At 36.3% G+C, this 8,510-nt stretch overlaps 1 pseudogene; it reads left to right on the top strand.

The window, feature by feature from the left end:
- The window catches only part of LOC102837825, an 80,923-nt pseudogene extending 76,551 nt beyond the window's left edge, over window positions 1–4,372 (top strand).
- Window positions 4,373–8,510: the final 4,138 nt, after the last annotated feature.

Below are 8,510 nucleotides of genomic sequence, written 5' to 3'. Positions count from 1 at the left end.
TCACCTGCAGTAGTATAAAATAATTAAGGTGGTCAAACTGATTAGATTATCTTTGTCATGATATTATCCATTCCAAATACTATAATGCCTTTAAATAAATGCTTCATAATATGTAAATTTATATTTCACATGATAGCCTATAAATTCATTGATAGTTGCCAATGTGACTAAAGGAGCAAATAACTTTAAAGAAGTAAATCTCATCCTCATGGATATATCTAAGAATGACATTTTGTAAAGTTGAGCATACCTTCTTTCCAATAAATGTTCTAACCTAAGAGAAAACCAAAAAGCAAAACCAAAAATATCAAAGTCCACAGGTATATGTTTCAATAAAATGGATGAAGGAAAATATTACAATGTTAAATTTTATACTTATGAGATACTGTGATTGCCTTGAAAATTAAAACAATGATTTAAAATTTGTTCTTATTTTAATTTTCATCCTTATTCAATGTCTAGGATCAGCTGTATCTCTAGGCAGAAAACAAATAAGTGGTACTCTTTTATTTTACTAGTAGTCTAATCTCAGGTAAATTTGTAAAGCTTAGGGGGAATCAGAATGGCAAGGTGAGAGGTTGCTCCTTTTTATCCCTCAGCAACTAATCCATTGAGGAACAAATACAAACAAACAGATTGAGATCTCATAATTCCAGATGGTGGCAGAGATGTTGGAGAGTTATGGTGATTACAGAAACACGGAAAAGGAGTACTAGGGGGCCAGATAATCTGGGAGACATTTGGAGCTCTTACTCATTATAGGCATTTGAGATGAGTCATGCAACACCCTGAGAAAAGCACACAGAACTGGAACTACACTGCAGAAACCTGATTTCTAAGGCTGTGCACATTTGTTGTTGGAGTTCTCAGGCCACACAACTGAAAGTGCACAAATGGAGACTAGTGTTGCAAGAGAGTGCTGTTGAATTTCACCAAGACTTCAAACAGATGGACACTAGGATAGGAAAGAGCTGAAAAGGCATCAACATGAAGTGGAATAGCACCAGGATGATGTGCAAAACAAAAAGAAACTGATGACTCCCTACACACAATGGAACACTGCTGGAGTCTTTGCGGATGTGTACATGAGGGAAAGACATACAGTGCTCCACACCTCTGCCATGGAAATGCCAAATATTATCATTTATATCTGCATCTTTGGTCAGCAAATGAACTCCAGATCCCAAGCACCTAAAACTCTTGAACCAAGGCTGAACAAAACTTAAGACTGCCTTCTTAGGAGAATGTAGTAGTAGGAAAGCAAACAAGTAGAACCAAAAAATTTTCAAACATGAAAATGTGAAATCATATAAAAAAATACCTAATTTCAACAACAACAACAAAAATAAATGACACAAAATCATAATGGATGAGTACATTTCTTCTACAGATGTTTGGTTAATGCAAAAAAAAAAAAACAAAACAATTAAATGTATACAATAGTACTAAATATGTTCAAAGAAAACAGAAACAAGATAATGGAGATCAGGAACCAAATGGAGGAACAAAGTGAGAGACTCAAAAAGGAAACAGTAAAATAATAATAGTAAAATTAAGAGAAACTTGAGCTGAAAAGTAACATCATTAAATTAGTAAAAGCAAGAGAAATACTCAACAGACAGAAGGTAAACTAACTGAAGGCAAAATAACTGAATTTATTGTTTCAAGAAAAAAGAGAGAACAAAACAAAGAATGTTGTTGTTGTTGTGTGCCGTGGAGTCGGTTCCGACTCATAGCGACCCTGTACAGTGTTTCCGAGGCTGTTAATCTTTACGGGAGCAGAACGCCTCATCTTTCTCCTGCAGAACAGCTGGTAGTTTCGAACTGCTGACCTTGTGGTTTGCAACCCAATTCGTAACCACTACGCTACCAGAGCAATGTTGTTGTTGTGTGCAGTGGAGTCGGTTCCGACTCATAGCGACCCTGCACAGGGTTTCCCAGGCTGTTAATCTTTACGGGAGCAGAACGCCTCATCTTTCTCCCACGGAGCAGCTGGTAGTTTCGAACTGCTGACCTTGTGGTTCGCAGCCCGATTCATAACCACTACGCTACCAGAGCAATAGCCAAATGGAAATATAGGATTCAATTAAGAAACCTAACAATATAGTCATTGGAAATCCAAAGCACCATGACAGCAATAAAGACATGGAAAGAATTTGCAAGAAATGATCAAAGGGACTTCCAGAAAGATTCTATACTAGGCAGATGCACTACATGGACCCTCTAAAACAAAGATGTAAGAAACCAAATGAAACCAACACAGATGAAAATCCTGAAACTGCGAACTCCAGAGGAAATATTAGAGAGAAGTGGAATGAGTGCTTGCTGGGAAAAGAAGCTGAACAGGGACAGCAAGAGAGGCAGACTGGTGAATGACCAGCCAGATATGACACAATCATCTTGAGCTTTTTTGAGCAGAAGGTGGCCTGGCTGAGCAGATTCACACAGGAAATGGGAAAGGTATGAATCCATTCCCCCACCCCCACCCCCACCTTCCCATGGTGACCAAAGGTGTGATCAGCTTCCACACTTATTCACCCCCAGTACAGACCCTATACTCTAGGGGTTTGGAATCATATGGTTTTGAGCCATGCCAGTGTGAGGTGAGCACTGGCTGTGATACTTTCATGCCTGGCTTGCTGCAAGACCTCAGAACTCACAGAGTCATCAAACCATCAACAGTCTAGCAGATTCTCTCAGAACCTGTCACCATGCCCCCAATTTCCCAGCAGTCCTAACAGACATTGAAAGCAGTTTATCAAGGGCCTCCATGAACTAATTCCAGACTAAGTGCCATAAACATAGTCACCAACTAGATCTACAGGAACTACATCTAGGACCATGAACTCTACTGTCACATTTCTCCCACACCTACCGCATGAACTCCTTGATTTGTGGAAGCACTCCAGAGTTTTCTGCACAAGCTGCAATGATTGTTTTCTCTTTGTTTTGATATTTTTTTCCTTTGATTGTTTCATTGCTTTTGTTTGTTTATTCTTCCCTCTACTTCTCTTTCCATTTCCTTAAATTTTATCCTATCTGCACTTTTGTTTTTCTTTCTTTTCTTATTTTTCTTGCTACCCCTCTTATTTTTTTCCCTTTTGATCTTTCTTTACCACTCTCTTTCTCTCCTTACCTTACCTTTCCCTGATTTTCCAAAAACATTTTTCATGCTTTTTATTGTCTCTCCTTTTCTCTTCTATGCTTCCATTTCCCTGTCCTTCTTTTCCCTATTTAATTATTATATTCTTTTTTCTGATTACTGCCTGTTTTAATTGTTTTTTAATTATTTTTTCTTTTCATTGATGGTCACTTGTTTGTTTATTCTGTTTTGCTTTCTTGTGTGTGTATATTTTCTCCTCTTTCACCCCAACAGGAGAAAGCAAACATGCCCATACAGGCCTGCCACAGCTGAACCCTCTGCAGCTCCACACACTGGGCAAGAGCCAATACCAGTTCATGTACCACCTGCTCAATTATAGCAAGTAGCCAACACCTGCCAAACCTACCCTGAACTGAAGTTCACTCCAGGCTAATGGAGAACAGCGCACATGTTTCCACTCTCTAACTACATTCACAGAAGACTGCTGGTGTGAGCCCAAGTACACGTTTTTATATAATCATCAATTAAATACAAATTGGTCAGTACCACCCAAAGACGACAATTTTAGCTCACACCAAGAAACAAGACAGAGTAGCCCAAACAAAAGACCAAGCACTACAAAATAACACACAACAAAATGTTAGCAATCAATTCATACTTATTGATGAATACACTGAATGTAAATGAATGAAATACACCTGTAATGAGTCAGAGAGTAGCAGAATAGATGGAACCAAGCTAAAAGGGTATTAACAGAAGAATGGTTAAACTATCTTTGGTATATACACACAATGGAATGCTATGCAACATTCTATAATGCTGAATCTGCAAACATCTCACAACATGGATGAACCTGGAGGACATTATGCTGAGTGAAATTAGTCAATTGAAAAAGGAAAAATATTGTATGTGACCACTATTGCAAAAATCTATGTCAAATTCATGATCTGTTCTGTATGTTGTTGTTGTTCTGTGCCGTTGAGTCGGTTCCAACCCATAGCGACCCTGCACAGGGTTTCTGAGGCTGTTAATCTTTACGGGAGCAGAAAGCCTCATCTTTCACCTACAGAGCAGCTGGTAGTTTCGAACTGCTGACCTTGAGGTTCACAGCCCGATTCATACCATCTACGCTACCAGAGCTCTGTATAGCTTCACTCAATTCACAATTAAAAGTTTTTTGTTTGTTTGTTGTTGTTTTTTAAGGAGGAATTAGAGAATTTCCCAGATCTGGACAGAGAACAAAGCATGCAAATACAGGAAGCTACATGAATACTAATTGTGAGTCTAACACAGGACTGGGCAGTGTTTCATTTGTTGCGCATTGGGTTTTTATGAGTCAGAACTGACTTGATGACATGTAACAACAACAACAACATCCTTTATGAGCATAGATGTAAAATTTTCAACAAAATTCTAGTGAACAGATTTCATTAACCAACAAAAAAATTAGGATTTAACCCAAAATTATATGGGGGGTTCAAAATTAGGAAATCAATCAATATAATATGTAACATAAATAAAACAAAGGAAATGATTTATATGATCATATAAATGATACAAAAAAAATTAATAGTGGTGTCCTGGCGTGGTGCTGTAGGATCAGCACTGAACTCAAAACCACAAGATAGATGGTTCACACCCACCAACAACTCCTTGGAAACCTTGCACAGAGTTGCTATGAGTCAGAACCTACTTGAAGACACTTTACAATAACAATCCCATCCTTAATCTTTTTATCGGTTTATCACATTATATCATATTATAGAGGATTATTACATAGCTGCTAAATCACTGAGAATTATGGCCCAGCCAACCTGACACATATTTTGGCAGTATACAAATCAATGCATGAAAAATCCCTTAGTTCTCGTGGTGACATCTTTGCTTTGTAACATTTAAAAAGGTATTTTGCAGTAGATTTATCTAATGATAAAATTGGATGAAATTCCATATTCTTTCCTGATTAAAAAAAAACAACAACAACACAAAAAACCCTGAGTAAAATAGGAATAGAGGGGGAAATTTTCAAAAAAATTAAGGACAAATATGCAAAACAAACAGTTAATATTGTAACCGTGAAGAGACTGCAAGTTTTCATTTGGAGCGTGAGAACCAGACAAGGATGTCTTTTCACTTTATCACCACTCTTATTCAATATTGTGTTGGAAGTCCTAGCCAGAGTAATAAGGTCAGAAACAGAAATAAAATATATCCATATCCAAAAGGAAGAAGTAAAACTCATTTTACAGATGGCAGGATACTATACATAAAAGACCCTAAAGATTCTACAAAAAGATTGAAAAGAAGAAGCAAAAGAAAACTTCTGGAACTAATGGAAGAATCCAGCAACGTTGCAGGGTACAAGATCAACACACAAATATTGGTTGGGTTCTTTTACACTAACAGAGTACTCCAAAAAAGAAGTGAAAAAAAAAACAAAACACAACAACAAAAAAAAACACCCAAACTACAAAATACAATTAACCTAACCAGGGGTATAAAAGATTTACACAATGGAAATTATAAAACACCACTATAAGAGGCCTGGAGTCCTGGTGGGGCACTGAAGGATAAGCACTCAAACACAAGATCAATTTGAACAGCAATGTCGGTGGTTCAAATTCACTAGTCGTTTCTCAGAAACCTATGCCCAGTTGCTGTAGCTCAGAACCGACTTGATGGCACTTAACAACAGCAACAATGTATAGCATGTTTTGTTGTCAGAGAGTGTGATACCTCCTGCTTTGTTCTTTTACTTTAATGTTGCTTTCACTATTCCTTTCCACATGAAATTGATTATTCAGTTTTCCATTTCAGTAAAAAAAGTTTTAAGGGTTTGTATCAGGATTGCATTATATATTTTCATTTTTACAATATTAATTAGCACAGGATGTCTTTCCATTTTTTAGGAACTTACTGTTGTTATTAAGTGCTGTAGAGTCAGTTCTGACCCATATTGAATCTGTGTAGAGTTTTCAAGGTAAGCTTGAACTGCCGACCTTGTGGTTCAAACTGACTTTATAGTCCACAGCTCCCCTACATTACCTATCATCAAAAGAGCCTGATATTGATTCAATGAGAGATACATAAATCAGTAGAATGACATTGAGAATGCAGAAGCAAATCCAGGGACAACTGCATTTTGACAAGGATTCAAAGTCCATTAAATGGGGAAAAAGTATTGTTTTACTAAATGGTACTTACAAAACTGGATATCCACTTACAGGAAAATGAAATAGGATCCATAACTCACACCATACACAAAAGTTAACCCAAATAGATCAAAACCTAAGTGCTAAACCTAATTCATAAAACTCATGGAAAAAATCATAGGGAGAAAACTTTAGGATATAAACTTTTGTAAAAAAACAAACAAACAAAAAAAACAAGATTAAAATCATAGCAATTATGGCATGAATAGAAGAAGACAAAATAGACAAATAGTACTTTATAAAAATTAAAAATTATATTCATCGAAAGAGTTAAAAGAAAATCTAAAAAAAAACTCTTTGGAAACAGCGTATCAGGTAAGGGTCTAACATCCAAAATTTACAGAAAACTTCAACAGCTCAACAACACAAAGATAAAAAACTCAATTATAAAATAGGCTAAGGACATTAACAGAACCTTCACTACAAAAAAAAAGATATACAAGCAGCCAACAACTATGAAAATATTCTCATTATCATTAGCCATGCATGGAGTCCTGTTATGATGCTGTAAGGTATGCACTGGATGGCTAACTGCAAGATCAGTAGTTCAAACCAACCAGTTGCCCACTGGAAACCCTATACAGAGTCACTATGAGTAAGAATGACTCGATGGCACTTAACAACAACAATCATTAGTCATCAGAGAGATGTTAACCAAAAGTGCAATGAGATACAATCACATTTCAAATAAAATTGCACTGATTTGAAAAACAGAAAACAACACATGTTCTGTATTATGTGGGGAGATTGGAATACTCATCTATGGCTTATGGGACTGTACAGCCACTTTGGAAAATAGTATGGTGGTTCCTTGAAAAACTAGAAATAGAACTATCTTATGATTCAATAATCCCACTCCCAAAGATAAACCTCAGAGACTAAAAGTAGTGACATTAATAGATATATGCACTCCTATGTTCATTTCAGCTTTATTAACAAGAGGGGGAAAAAACTAAAATGCCTATCAGTGGATAAATGGATAAACAAAACATGGTACATACATACAATGGAGTATTATTCAGTCTTAATGAACAATGTGAATCCACATACCATTTTATAACAAAGGTGAAACTAGAGTGCCTAACTCCACACCTGTCGGTTTGCTGTCCTACGGTGAGTCACTTGCATGTAACTGTGATGGTGAAGGCTATGTCACGGGTGTTTCAAATACCAGCAGGGCCATCCATGGTGGACAGATTTCAGTGGAAATTTCAGACTAAAAACAGACTACAAAGAAGTAATATGCCTCCTTTTTCTGAGGTACTAGAGTCTATAAACCATATGAACAGCAGCAAAACATTTTCCTATACAGTGCCAGAAAACAAGTCTTTCAGTTTGGAAGGCACTAAAAATACTTCTGATGAAGAGAGGGGTCATCAAAGTAGAGTTGATTTTAATGATGTGATTGGAGCAAAACTTTCCAGAACTTCATTGGCTGGTGGAATACAACTCAGCAAAAGAAACAACTGCAAACATTCATTGATAATTGAAACATACAATGTATGAAGAATAAATCTAGGAAAATTTGAAATAGTGAAAAAGAAGAGGGAATGAGTAAAGATTGATACCATAGGCATTGGAATCCTTGTGTGGTGCTGTAGATTAATGCACTGGACTACAAAGTCAGTTTGAACCACAAGGTCGAGAGTTCAAGCTCACCAGCAACTCCCAGGAAACCCTATACAGGGTCACTATGAGTCAGAAATAACTCAACGGCACTTAACAACAAGAACAACAAACCCTAGGTATTAGTAAGCTAAAATGGACAGTTATTGGCCATTTTGAATCAATCACATGGTTTACTATGCCAAGAATGGCAAATTGAAGAGAAATAGTTTCAAATTCATTACTGATAAAACTTCAACCTCTATCTTGAAATGCAATGCTATCTGTGATAGAATAATAGCCACATACCTGCAAGAACTACCAATTAATATAACTACTATTCAAATTTATGCACAAATTATTACAGCCAGTGATAAAGTAATTGAAAATTTCTGCCAATTTCCTTATTCTAAAATTGATCAACATGAAATCAAGATGTATTGATAATTACTGGTGATTAGAATATAAAAGTTGGAAATAAAGAGGAGGTATCAGTAGTTGGAAAATATGCCCTTGGTAATAGAAATAACACTGGAGATTAGATGGTACAATTTTAAAAGACCAAAATGTATTCATTGAAAATGTCTTTT

This window comes from Chrysochloris asiatica, unplaced genomic scaffold (assembly GCF_000296735.1).
Source record: "Chrysochloris asiatica unplaced genomic scaffold, ChrAsi1.0 scaffold00050, whole genome shotgun sequence".
Lineage (NCBI taxonomy): Eukaryota > Metazoa > Chordata > Mammalia > Afrosoricida > Chrysochloridae > Chrysochloris > Chrysochloris asiatica.
The sequence above is the reverse complement of the archived record's forward strand: the minus strand, read 5'-3'. Positions and strand labels throughout refer to the sequence as shown.